This window comes from Loxodonta africana, chromosome 4 (genome assembly GCF_030014295.1).
Source record: "Loxodonta africana isolate mLoxAfr1 chromosome 4, mLoxAfr1.hap2, whole genome shotgun sequence".
NCBI classification, from domain to species: Eukaryota; Metazoa; Chordata; class Mammalia; order Proboscidea; family Elephantidae; genus Loxodonta; species Loxodonta africana.
In genome coordinates this window covers 89,009,117-89,024,010 of record NC_087345.1, presented here as the reverse complement: position 1 = coordinate 89,024,010, position 14,894 = coordinate 89,009,117, and positions in this window count along the sequence as shown.

Below are 14,894 nucleotides of genomic sequence, written 5' to 3'. Positions count from 1 at the left end.
AGCCAAGGCAAGCCTCAGGCCTCAGTCTCTGAGCCAAAAATGCATTTCCTGTGGCTTGCGTGGTCTTGGCCAGAACAGTATTCCTTCTAAACATTGAATTAGTTGCCAACAATTAAAAATCAGGAGGTTTCACATAGAAATCCAGATTTCTAAATTCTGTTGCAAAGTTTGAAATCCTGGCCCTGAGACCATATTCGTGCATGACTACAATTGGCAGGGGCTGAGTAAAGAGACTGCCCTGGCCTGGCCCTAGCATTTGAGTTGATGGGATAAGGTGAAGGAGGAAGCTCCCTGCTCTTCTGACCCCAACTCCACCCCGCATCTCAAGGGGCCTCACACACAAGTCCGCAGAGACCTTGAATGCTCTTCAAAGCACCCTCTGTATCAGTCCTATAGAAATATAATATGAGTCACAGATGCATAAGGAATTTTAAGTTTTCTAGTAACCACATTTAAAAGCGAAAAAGAAATGTTGTGGTTCTTAGTTGCCGTCAAGTCAGTTCTGACTCATGGCACCCCCGTGTGTGCGGAGTAAACCCGCTCCCTAGGCTTTTCAAGTCTATGACCTTTTTGGAAGCATACCAGCAGGTCTTTCTTCTGAGGCACATCTGGGTGGGTTTCAGCTGCCAACCGTCAGCTAGTGGTTAAGTGCTTAACCATCTGCACCATCCTGAGACTTCTTTAAAAGAAATGGTGTTATTGTTAGGTGACATTGAATCCATTTTCAACTCACAGAGACCTCATGTGACAGAGTAGAACAGTCCCATAGGGTTTTCTTGGTTGTCATCTCTGTGGAAGCAGATTGCCAGGTCTTTCTCCTACAGAGCTGCTGGGTGGATTTTATTTAACCTGATTTATGCAAAATATTATTTCAACATGTGATCAATATGAAAAAGTGTTAAGATATTTGCATTCTTTTTTTTTTTTTTTTGTACTAAGTCTTCAAGCGTGTATTTTACACCCACAGGACATCTCAATTCAGACTAACTGCTTTTCTTGTACTAAACAGTCACGTGTAGCTTGCGACTACCTTATTGTACAGAGCAGCTCTATACCCTCCCACTCCCTCCCTTCAAATCAGCCACCCTTCAACCACCCTCAGGCCTAGGGATCCATAAGAGGAAGAGCCTGAGGAAGATGCTTCCTCCTGGAAGCAGACTCGTGGCTATTAATTCTAGGGTCATAGATACCTGGAGGACCTCCTGGGTGATGCCCACGGTTAACACACGTGGCTGCTAACTGAATCTACCCAGAGACACCTTGGGAAAAAGTCCTGGTGATTTATTTCCAAAAAACCAGCTCATTGAAAATTCTACAAACCACAGTTCTCCTCTGACACACATGGGGTCACCATGTGTCAGAATCTACTGGTAGGTTCTTGGAACGTGGGCTAGAATAGGGTATGGGAGGCACAGGCTCTGTCTGAGTGGTCACACTCCCTTGGCCCCTTGGATTCTCCATCTGGGGTTGAGGGGCATGACCAGACAGGTAACAGAGTAGGGTCTGCTGAAGCAAGGGTCACAGGGCAGAGTCCTCTTACGTAGGGCTAAGAGTGGCATTGACTGTCCTGTATAAAATGTAAGCAATGCCATAATCCTCACCATTCCCTTTTAGTGTCCCAGCAATGAGTGGCAAGTGCCAATGAGCATCATGCTTGGACCACCTTATGACAGATGTAAAAAGAAAATTAAACCATTCGTATGCCCACACTTCAATCTATAGTGGAAGAATGAAAGCCCCACGTTTCAAAAAATTAGAGGGAAGCCTAATTCTTTGTAAACAAGAAGAGTATTCCATCGTTTTTAATATGCAAATGAAGTGTGTCTATGTCCACATTTTCTTACCCTAGATCCACTTCACTCTTTTATCTTAGCTCCCTGGCGCTTCTTGGCGTTTGAATTTGCAATCCCCCTAGACCAAAAAAAAAAAAAAACTCCAAGGTGCTTTTCAAATCTGCATTCTCACTTTTCTAATAAACCTCCAGAGATAGACCAGAAGCTGGAAGAAAAAAGTAGAGACAGACCAAAGTCCTGAGGCTGCGAACAGCCTAGGCTGGGAAACGCACAATTGGCTGGGCACTCCCCATAATGCCCTCCAGGGGGCGCCTAAAACCTGTGTAAAGAGGCCCATGGGCAAAAAGGTAATTCGAACTGTGCCGTCCCTCCCTCCCCACCCTTCCACTGGTGCCCACCTGCTTGGTCCACTCCTTGGTCTTCTAATCTTCCAAGTCCCCCTCGGTTAAAAGGGTCTGGGCAGGTAAAGTCATCTGGAAAAAACTCCAGGTTTAGAGTCTTTGGTTCTGATCCAAGCTCTGCCACCAAATAACTAGGTGATCCTGAGCAGGTGACTTCCCTCCCGAGACCTCAGGCCTTGTCCCTCAGCTATAAAATGAGCACTGAATCTGCTTCACGGAGATGTGAAGATCAAGTGAGGCAAAGCCTTCACAAGTGCTTTGAAAACTGTGAAGCCCAACACAGGCATGAGGAAGGAAGCGACCGAGGGAAGAGACAGGCTGGAGAACAGAGAGCCTGCAGGTGTCTCCTCAGGCCCCCTCTACTTTCTTCCCAACTTCATTCTGCTTTCTGAGGCTCCCTGGGTCTCTTGGGAAGTCAGTGTAGGGCAGCGGAGTGTTGGAGAGACACCAAAGGGGAAATGGAGAGAGAATCTCCCCTGAAAAAGACTCCTGAGGGAAAGAACACCCATCATGATTTATAGTTCACAGAACACCTTCACACACATTATCGCCTTTACTCCTCACAACCACCCTGTAAGGCTGGTTCGATTGTCCCCATTTTGCTCTTCCCACTTTGCTGCCTTCAGGAATGAGTCCCAGGAATAGACAACCCAATAAGCAAGGTATGCACACATGTACTTGTGCTTTCTTACTAATCTGTAGTGCACAATTTCAAATGGGTTTCACCACGTCATAGTAAGTAAGCACAAGTAAGCTCGTGCGTACGTTTTTTAATGTAAGCCCCGTGTACCTTGTGTACTGGTTACTCCATCCCTGTGTGTCCGTGTCAAAAGACGTCAGATTGGTCTTCCTAAAGCACTGCCTCCACAAGTCACTTCCTTGCCCCCTCCCCACCCCCAAAAAATCTCCAACTACTTCCAAGATCAAGTACAAATCTCTCAGCTCAGCTTCCCAGGTCCTGCCACCATGACTCTCCAAAATGTCCAGGGACTAAAGTGTCTGGGCTAGAAGATATCTTAACCATGGAGTCCAACCTCTCTTTGTTCAGAGAGAGGAAGGATTTTCCAAACATCACAGAGCAAGTCAAGGGTGGGACTGGGATTAGAAGTTAATTTTCATATTATTTACTTACAGTTTATTCTCCCTGTTTGTCTTAGGCTGGGTTCTCTAGAGAAGCTAAACCAGTAACATGTATTAATATACACATAGAGAGAGAGGTTTATATGAAGGAAATGGCTCACACAGTTGTATAAGCTGTAATGTCCAAAGTCCATGGGTCAGGACAGAGTCTTCTCCTGATTCACTTAGGCACAGGGGCTGGCAAAGCCAAGATCATCAGACAAGGCTGCAGTAAGCTGCTAGCTCAAGCCCTAAGAGCTGGAGGGCAGACGAACAGGAGCCAGCTGCAGGATCTAGCACGAGCAAAAAGCACGCAAGCCTTGCCAGATTATCCAGTTGTATTCAGTGCAGGCCATATGCCCAAGGAAACTCCATTTCAACTCATTGGCTACTCCCAGCAGATCTCATCATGGTGATCACATAATATCAAATTTCATCATGGAAGTTTTCACATCATACAACTGCCAAACCACTGAGAGTCATGGCCCAGCCAAGTTGACACACAACCTTAACCATCACATTGTTCATCCTCCAGGGTCCTCCGGCAGCCATATCTCTAAGACAGGCTGATATGCTCGCTGTAGTAGGATTAGCTTCAGCTGAGAGTAACAGGAAATAAATAAATAACGGTGACCTGATTCAGAGAGAAATTTATTTCTCTCTCAATTTCCAGACATATGGAAATAATCAGCCCATGGAGGCAGGGACCCAGGTCCATGTAGCCTTTGCTCTGTCAAGGGTGGCTTTCATTCCCCAGGTCACCTCATGGCCCAATGTGGCTGCTGCACTCCAACCATTACATGTGCATTCCTGCCGGGAGAAAGTAAGGGTGAAAGAAGCACTAATGCTCTCTCCCCTTAATGACACTTCTCAGGATTTTCACTTCCCACTTCCATTTACATCCCTTTGTCACATGGCTGCAGCTACCTCCAAAGAAGGCAGGAGAATGTAGTCCTTTTTCTTTTTTTTTTAATTGTGGTAAAAACATACATAGTAAAGCATTTGCTATTTCAACACCTTTCATGTGCACAACTCAGTAACGTTAGTCCCGTTCACTGTTGTGTGCATCCACCACCATCTATCTCCGTCACGCTTCACGGAAACTCGGGGCTCCCTAAGCAATGACTCCCCCTTCCCCTCCCTCCCACCCGTGGTCACCACTAAGAAACTTCCATCTCTATACAGTTGCCAAATTCTACATATATCAAGTAAGTGGGATCATACAATATTTGTCCTTTTGTTACGGATTTATTCACTCACTTTGGTGTTTTCAAGGTTCTTCCATGTTGTAGCATGTATCAGGACTTCATTTCTCTTTGTGGTTGAATAGTATTTCATTATAGGTATATACCACATTTTGTTTATCCATTCATCTATTCACATTTAGACTGTTTCCACCTTTTAGCTATCGTGAATAGCGTTGCAATGAACATTTGTGTACCATTGTCTGTTTGCATTCCTGCTTTCAATTCTTTGGAATTGTGAGTCATATGGTAATTCTAAGGAGCCCTGGTGGCATAATACCTAATCGCTCAGCTGCCGCCCTAAAGGTAAGCAGTTTGAACCCACCAGAGGCTCCATAGGAGAAAAGACCTGGTGATTTGTTCCCGTAAAGAGTACAGCCCAGGAAATCCTATGGGGCTGTTCTACCCTATCATATAGAGCCACTTGAGTCAGAATCGACTCGATGGTATATAACAACAGCAACAACATGGTAGTTCTATGTTAACTTTTTGAGGAGCTGCCAAATTGTTTTCCGTAAGGGCTGCACTATTTTACATTCCCACCAGGGAATTTCTCCACATCTCACCCAACGCCTGTTGTTTTCCTTTTTCTTTTAATCACAGCCATCCTAGTGGTAATGAAGCGGTGTCCTGTGTTTTGATTTGCACTTCCATAAGGTTAATGACTAATGATGAGATCTTTTCATGTGTTGGTTAGCCATTTGTATATCTTCTTTGGTAGAATGTCTGTTAAATTTCTTTGCTGTTAGGAAATGAACAGACACTTCACCAAAGAAGACATTCCAGCAGCCAACAGGCACAGGACGAAATGCATACGATCTCTAGCCATTACAGAAATCCAGATCTGAACCACAATGAGATACCATCTCATCCTGGTATTACTGGCACGAATCAATAAAACCGGAAATAACAGATGTTGGAGAGGTTGCAGAGAGACTGGAACTCTTATGCACTGCTGGTGGGAAAGTCAAATGATACAACCGTTTTGGTAAACGATATGGTGCTTCCTTGGAAAGCTAGAGATAGAAATATCATATAATCCAGAAATCCCACTCCTAGGAATATACCCTAGAGAAATAAGAGCCGTCACACGGACAGACATGCACACCCATATTCATTGTAGCATTGTTCACAATAGCAAAAAATGGGAACAACCTAGATGTCCATCAACAGATGAATGGATAAAAAAGCTGTGGTATATACACACAATGGAGTATTGTGCAACGATAAAGATCAATGATGAATCTCATAACTTGGATGAATCTGGAGGGCATTATGCTGAGTGAAATAAGTCAATCACAAAAGGACAAGTATTGTATGAGACCACTACTGTAAATACTCATGAAAAGGTTTACATACAAAAAGAAACAATCTTTGATGGTTACAAGGGAGGGCCATGGTGGGGGTGGAAAAATACTTAACAGACAATAGGTAAGTAGAAACTTTGGCGAAGGGTAAGACAGTACACAATACTGGGGAAGTCAGAACAAACTGTGCAAGGCAAAGTCATGGTAGCTCCATTTCACATCCAAGCTCCCTGAGGGACTGAGTTGTTGGGGTGAGGGCTGTGGGAGCTTGATCTCAGGTAATATCTAGCTCAACTGGCATAACATAGTTTATAAAGAATATGTTCTACATTCTACGTTGATGAGTAGCGCCTGGGGTCTTAAAAGTCTGTGAGCACCCATCTAGGATATTCCACTGGTCTCAGCCCTTCGGGAGCAAGGAAGAATGAAGAAAACTAAAGACACAGGGGAAAGATTAGTTCAAAGGACTAATGGACCACATCTACCATGACCTCCACCGGACTGAGTCCAGGACAATAGATGGTGCCCGGCTACCACCACTAACTGCTCTGACAGGGATCACAATAGAGGGTCCCGGACAGAGCTGTGGGGGGAAATGTAGAACAAAATTCTAACTCAAAAAGAAAGATCAGACTTGCTGGCCTGACAGAGACTGGAGAAACCCTGAGAGTATGGTCCCCGGACACCCTTTCAGCTCAGTAATAAAGTCACTCCTGAGATTCACCTTCAGCCAAAGACTAAACAGGCCCATGGAACAATAGAAGACTAAAGGGGTGTACCAGCCCTGGGGCAGGGACTGAAAGGCAGAAGTGAACAGGAAAGCTGCTAATAGGGAACCGAGCGTTGAGAAAGGAGAGTGCTTACATGTCATGGGGTTGTTAACCAATGTCATGGAAGAGAGTGTGCGCTAACTGTTTGATGAGAAACCAGTTTGTTCTGTAAACCCTCATTTATAGAATGAATATATAGAATATAAAGTTCTTTGCACTTTTTTTATTGGATTGTTCGTCTTTTTGTTGCTAAGTTGTAGGAGTTCTTTATATAGTCTGGATATTAAACCTTTATCTAATATGTGGTTTCTGAAAATTTTCTCCCTATCTGTGGGTTGTCTCTTCACTTTGTTGATTAAATTCTTGGAGGCACAAAAGTTCTTAATTTTGATGAAGTCCAATTTATCTGTTTTATCTTTTTGTTGCTCCTGCTTTTGGTGTCATATCTGAGAATCCATCATCAAAAACTAGATCCCTAAATTTTACCACTATGTTTTCTTCCAAGAGTTTTATGGTTTTAGTTCTTACATTTAGGTCCTTGTTCTATTTTGAGTTAATTTTTGAGTATGATGTGAAATATGGGTCCAGCGTCATTCTTTCACATGTGGAGATCCAGTTGTCCCAGCACCACTTATTAAAGACTATTTTTGACGCATTGAATGGACTTAACACCCTTGTCAAAAATCAGCCGACCATAGATGTATGGGTTTATTTCTGACTCTCAATTCTATTCCATTGGTCTATATGTCTATCATTATTCCAATACCATACTGTTTTGATTACTTTAGCTCTATAGTACGTTTTGAAATCAGAAAGTGAGTCCTCCTATTTTATTCTTCTTTTTCAAGATTGCTTTGGTTATTCAGGGCCCCTTACAGTTTCATATAAATATGAAGATGGGCTATTCCATTTCTGCAAAAGCTGGGGATTGCATAGAATCTATAGATTGCTTTGGGTGGTATTTACATCTTAACAGTATTAAGTCTTCTAATCCATGAACACTGAAGGTTGTAGTCTTTGATCTCCAGTATGTAGACTACAGCCTTCAGTATGGATTAAATCAAAACATAAAGAAAGGAAAAATCCCCACAACTGGAGCAATAAGCAACATCATGATAAATGGGGGAAAAATTGAAGTTGTAAAGGATTTCATTTTACTTGAATCCACTCTCAATGCCCATGGAAACAGCAGTCAAGAAATCAAATAACATATTGCATTGGACAAACCTGCTGCAAAAAGTGTAAAAAGAAAAGGTGTCACTTTGGTGACTAAGGTGTACCTGACCCAAGCCATGATATTTTCAATCTCCTCATGTGCATGCTAAAGCTGGGCAAGGAAAAAGGAAGACTGAAGAAGAACTGACACATTTGAATTATGGTATTGGCAAAGAATATTGAATATACCATGGACTGCCAGAAGAACAAACAAATCTGTCTTGGAAGAAGTACAACCAGAATGCTCCTTAGAAGCAAGGATGGCAAGACTTAGCCTCATTTACTTTGGACATGTTATTAGAAGATGTTATCAATCCTTAGAGAAGGACATTATGCTTGGTAAAGTAGAAGGTGAGCAAAAAGAGGAAGATCCTTAATAAGATGGACTGACACAGTGACTGCAACAATGGGCTCAAACATATTGTGAGGATAACACAGGACCAGGTAACGTTTTGTTCTATTAAACATTGATTTGCTATGAGTCAGAACTGATGAGACGGCACATAAAAACAACAATCCATGAACATGGTATGTCCTTCCATTTATTTAGGTCTTCTTTAATTTCTTTCAGTAGTACTTTATCGTTCAGTATACAGGTCTTTCATTTCCCTGGTTAAATCGATTCCTAGGTATTTTGTTCTTTTAGATGCAATTCATATGCAATTGTTTCCTTAATTTCCTTTTCAGAATGCTCACTGCTGATGTATAGAAACCCAACAGACTTTTGTGTGTTGACCTTGTACCCTGCCGCTTTGCTGAATTCATTTATTAGCTGTAGTAGCTTTCTTGTGGATTGAGGTTTTCTATACATAAGATCATGTCATCTGCAAAAAGGGATAGAAAATATAGTCTTTATTCCGAGTAGCCATGCGTCCAGCTAACACATGGGGGTTCTAATTACTGAGGAAAAGGGACAGAATTGATATTGGGGGAACACTAGCAGTCAATGTCACACTAAAACACCATGCACACTGACTCCTCACTTGCTGTGTGTCGAACATCCAGTCCTTCTTCAACACTGTGCCTAATGCAGTGTCTGGTTCACCCAGATGCCCAGTGAATGTTTACTCAACGACTGAACAAATTAAGTTAAAGTTTCTGGGATATATATTGTTTTTCCAGGAAAGCTGGAAGTAGTTTAAAGTCTTATATGTCTTTTGTATTCCCCTACTCCAATCTCCTCCTCACTCCCAAGCACCAGGTACACATTGCCAGGCATTACAGGCCAAGCTTTGCTCTAATCCCTTCCCAGGCACTTAAACAGAGCCAGCCTGTCACTACAGGACTGGTGTAGTCCTGAATCTCACTAAGGCCACTTCGCAAAGAGACCCTTTTAAAGATCAGTACAGGTCTTTCTGGGAAAGATCTGATCTAGTTGATCTATCTCCCCAAATGGAAGGAATTTAAAAGGTTTAAATGGCAGAAAAAGAACAAAATAGATGGTCATCAATATGGAAATGGCTCATTCATTCTTTCATTTCATAATTTTGTATTGACCCCCTACCATGTGCCTGGCACTCTGCTAGGCCCTGGAGAGTCAATGGAGAGCCAGGAGGATATGATGCAGTGCCTGCCTCTGTGAAGGTTACAGTCTAGCTAGGAAGACTGACTTAATAAAATACCACTGCAGATGAATGAATAACTATAATCTATGAGGAGAAAATACACGGTGCTTTGAGAATTTATTATGGAATTACCCCATCCAGCCTGTGATGTCTAGAAGATGTTCCTGGAGAAGCTGTGTTTGAGCTGAACTCTGATGGATGACTAGAAAGCTCCCAGGTGCTCATAGGAAAAGCAGTGTGTTCCAAGCAGAGGGAACAGCATGTGCAATGGCTCTGAGTGGGAGGAAACATGGTATGGGCCATCAAAAAAAGCAGCACTGCTGGGTCAGAGAGAGCACAGGGCAGAGTGACCAGGATGAGGCCTGAAAGGTGGGTAAGGCCAGAGCAGGACTTGGGGCTTCATTCTGCATGTCCACATGAAAGGGCTTTAAGTAGGGAAGAAACTAAATCTGATTTGTATTTTCAAAGTTTACTCTGGCCGAGGGCCCAAGGGATGCGTCTGTGATGCAGCAAATGTTCTATATCACAGATGTGAACATAGGTAAAAATTCATCGAGGTATGCATTTAGCATAAGAGTACTTTTGCACTTTCATGTATTAGTATGTTGTACCTCAGAAAGAAAAAGAACAAAAAGGGTCCTGTGATTGGCCAAGGCTGGGTCATGCCCACCTTTGTGGACGCTGAGAAGTGACTGGCAGGCCCACCAGAATCAAGGGCTATAGCTGGGGAAGAAATGTGCCTGAAAGGAAAGGGGACATGATGGGAAGGCAGGGCATAGGGCGTGTGTTCTGATACCAGAAGAAGGGAAATGGGATGCCAGTTAGACAAAGCAATTGACACCCACCACAATATGGTAGCCAGAGGGGCCACACAACCACTCTGGTCTCCTTCTCTCCTTCCCCTTGCTCACAGGGTACTGCTCCTAAATTGACCTCCTCCATTCCTACCCTCCTACACCGTGTTCTATCTAGCCCTCACCCTTAGCACACTTTGAGAATCCCCCTGATACAGGGAACCTCATGGACCATCTTAGCTCAAATGACCTTGGGCAGGCACAGCAATGGCTTAGAATCACAATGTGTGAGGAAAGGTCCACAAATGCATAGAGGATTCCTCATTTTATTCCTGGTCATGAGGGACACAGGAAATAATGACCACCTGGAATGGTAAAAAACGGGCCTTCTACATGTGTGGATTTTTTTGGAACCTAAAACTCAGTCCTATAAGAATTCAAGCTTTTTTGTTTTTCAACTATCTACCCAAAATTTTAACGTACATACACTTTGAAGGATTATTTGGATATCCTCACCATGTATGATATGACATGTATGCAAGGTTATTATTAATTGCGACGTTATTGTCATTGCAAAAGATGAAAAAGGCTCACCAATGGAGGACCGGTTAAATAAATTATGGCATATCCTTAAGTGGAATATTATACAGCTCTGGAAAAGAACAATTACATACTGATATGGAAGGAACAGGGGTCAAAAAAAAAAAAGGTGAATGCCAAATCAAAGTATTTAACAACACATCATACACTACCCTTTGTGAGAAATAAGTATAAATGTATATATGCATGTGCCTCACTATATATGACTCACAGCGACTCTATAGGACAGAGTAGAACTGCCCCAAGGGTTTTCAAGGAGAGCCCGGTGGATTTGAACTGACGACCTTTTGGTTAGCAGCCGTAGCTTTTAACCACTACGCCACTATAAGGTTGCTAAGAGTTGGAACCGACTCTCCGGCAACAGGTTTGGTTTTGGCGGTTTTTTTAAACTGTGTATGAAAACCCTGGTGGCATAGTGGCTGAGAGCTACGGCTGCTAACCAAAAGGTCATGTCATGGATTGGATTATGTCCCCCAAAAAATGTGTGTATCACTTGGGCTGGGCCATGATTCCTGGTATTGTGTGACTTTCCCATATGTTGTTAATCCTGCCTCTACGATGTTAATGAGGAAGGATGGGCGGCAGTTGTGTTGGTGAGGCAGGACTCAACCTATAGGATTGGATTGTGTCTTGAGGCAATCTCTTGAAATATAAAAGAGAAGCAAGCAGAGAGACAGGGGGCCTCATACCACCAATAAAGCAGCATCAGGAGCAGAGTGCCTCCTTTGGACCCAGAGTCCCTCTGCCTGAGAAGCTCTTCAACCAGGGGGAGATTAAGGACGAGGACCTTCCTCTAGACCCGACAAAAAGAGAAAGCCTTCCCCTGGAGCTGACACCCTGAATTTGGACTTGTAAACCTACTAGACTGTGAGAGAATAAATTTCTCTTTGTTAAAGCCATCCACTTGTGGTATTTCTGTTACAGCAGTACTAGATGCCTAAGACGGGTCGGCAGTTCAAATCCACCAGGCACTCCTTGAAACCATATGGAACAGATCTACTCTGTCCTATAGGGTTGGTATGAATCGGAATCGACTCCATGGCAACAGGTTTCAACGGGTTAACTATATATATACATGAACTCTATCTGGAAGGAATCACGAGAAAATGTGATATTAGTTGCCCTCTGGGAGAGAAACTGGGTGACTGGGGAGGAAGGAAGCCCTTTTGTATTTTTTAATTGTATACATGTGCATTTATTACCTCTTTAAAAACAAAAAAAAAAAGTTTAAAAATTTTAGCTATGTTTGATAGGAAAGCTATTGTTGTTAGTTGCCGTCGAGTCAAGTCGATTCCGATTCATGGCGAGCCCCTGTGTCCAGAGTAGAATGGTTCCATTGGGTTTTGCAGGCTGTGAGCTTTCAGAAGCAGATCACAAGGCCTGTCTTCCGAGACATCTCTGGGTAGGTTCTGACCGCCAAGCTTTTGGCCAGTAATCAAGAGCTTAATAGTTTGCACCACCCCGGCCGCCTTTGACAGAAATCTAGTATTGTCAAAAGAACTGGTCCAGAAGTTAGCGCACCACTTTCATGGCTTGCTATGTAACCTTGGGCAAATTGTACATCCATAAAGTAAGGATTTTAATACCCGCCTCACAGGATTAATGGAGGATTGGGAGCTGATGAATCACCAGGTCTGCCCTAAGAAATGTCAGCCTCCCTCCTTCCTGAGTTTCCTCATCTACGTGAGAATTAAATTTCCAGCTCTTATCTTTGTTTAAAGGAGCCCTGGTGGTGCAGTGGTTAAGCACTCGACTGCTAACTGAAAGGTCGGCAGTTTGAACCCACCAACCGCTCCACAGGAGAAAGATGCGACCGTCTGCTTCCATAAAGATTTACAGCCTTGGAAATCCTATGGGGCAGTTCTGCTCTGTGCTATAGGGTCACTATGAGTCAGAATAGACTCCACAGCAATGCGTGTGGTTTTTGTTTTTGTTTTTTGGGGGGTATCTTGTTTAAGATTACATGGTAACTAGTTAACCAGTTGCCTTCAGGTAAATTCCAACTCATGGCAACCTCGTGCGTCAGAGTGGAACTGTACTCCCTAGGGTTTTCAGTGGCTGATTTTTCAAAAGTAGATGACCAAGCCTTTCTTCTGAGGTACCACTGGGTGGACTCAAACCACCAACCTTTCGATGAGCAGCCTACCCACACCCGGGGACTACTTGGTCATGAGGGAAGGAAAGAAGGGAGGAAGAGATTGAGGGACAGAGGGAGGAAATGGAAGGAAAGGGAATTCTACCCGGAGCTGTGCCTGCCTTTCCCTGAGCAAACACCCAGGGTGTGGAAACTCCTGGTGGGCCAGCACACCCACCGCCCAGGGGCAGGACCTTGATAAGGTAGCTGGCTTCAGGCAGGATTGGGTGGGGCACAATTAAAAATATTGACTCGGGGCCCCAGTGGGAGCGGTCCCTCTGCCGGGGCTCTAACACCACCCCCAGGCTCCTGGCGAGAGTCAGACGTGAGCAGCCGGCAGAAGGCAGGTCTTGTTTTATGAAATTCTTGTTCACGGTGGCGATAAAAATTAATTTCTTACTGTGAGCCACTGCCAAAATAGTTGGAGAGCCACAGCTCTAGGTAATGTTGTTGTTAGTTTTATCACCGAAGAGTGAAGTCCTTTATTGTAACAGTGTCCAGAGCCCTGGCTCTTTCGAGGGACTAGATGGGAGGGGGTGGGAGGTAGAAGCCTGGACTTAGTCTGAGAGCTCCATGAAGGTGGATAACAAGAGGGGTAGGGAGATGGGCGGGTATTAGCGGGAGGTCAGGGGCTGGGAAGCTAAGGGCCCAGGATCGGAACTCCTGGAGGAGGCCCTGCAGCCAGGCTAGACCTGTGCTCCCTATACCAGGCTGACTCCACCCGCCACACACTCTGCTCATGTTTCTGGACTCTTCTTCCTTATTGAAATGCCTCATCTCAGTCACACCCAGGGGCTTGTCCATGCTTAGTCCAGGGCTAAGGGACCACCGTATCTGCGTGGACCTTAGTGCTGGAGGCAATGGAGCAGGAGTGTTGGGGATGTCCGGCTCCATCCAGCTGTATCCTAACCCTCCACTCTTGCCCTAAAGCTTGGAGCTTCTGTGTTTCAACAAAGACAGGCAAACCCCTTATTCACACACCTCATGAAATCTGTACACACCCATCTCACTATAATACACCTACACGTGCAAATACAGAACGTATACACAGCCTTTACACACACAAGCCCTCTACAGGATATAAATTCAGCAAGTGAAAGGGCCGAAGAGCCAGGTAGGGTGGGTGTGACTGTGAGTGGAGCATGGAAAAGCCCACTCATCAAGGTCAGCTCCTCTACTATCTTGGCTTCTAGAACTTGTGGTGTGACACACACAGTTGCTGAGAGTGGACTCTGAACATTTGAATGATGGGAAAACCAGGACTCCTTGGTCCCTGGCTAAAAATGAAGATGGTGAAAAGACATCTCTGACCACAAAAAGAAGCCACGTGTGTGGCTGAAGAGACGTAGTTTGTTGTTGTGTGCTGTCAAGTAGATTCTGACTCATAACAACCTTCCGCGACAGAGCAGAACTGTCCCATTGGGTTTCCTAGGATGTAATTTTTACAGGAGCAGATTGCCAAGTCTTTCTCCTCTGGACCCTCTGGGTGGGTTCAAACTGCTGATCTTTCAGTTAACAGCCAAGCGCATAACCATTGCACCACCAGGGCTCCTTGAAGAGAAGTACAGGCTTGGGAATTAGACAGTCCTGGGTTCGAATCCCAATTCTGCCACTTTCTAGTTGAGCAAATTACTTGGTCTCTCCAAGCCTGCAAGTAGTCCTAATGCCGACCTCCTATAAACTCAGGAAAATAAACTAAACTCTTTGATAATACTGTCTAGAACCTACTCTACCTACCTCAAAGGGTTTATTGTGTAGATGAATTGAAATGGGGTATTTGAGAGCTTGTTATAAACTATAAAGTGCTGTGTACAGGCGAGAGGCTGCTGTGACAGGTATGGACATTTATAGCAATGGCCAAGGGGTCATCCGGGATTCAACAAAGAAGTCTCTTGAGAAGAGCCTGGAGGAGGCCAGGCTTCCCTCCTTAGAGCCCTCTGCTGGCCCTTCCC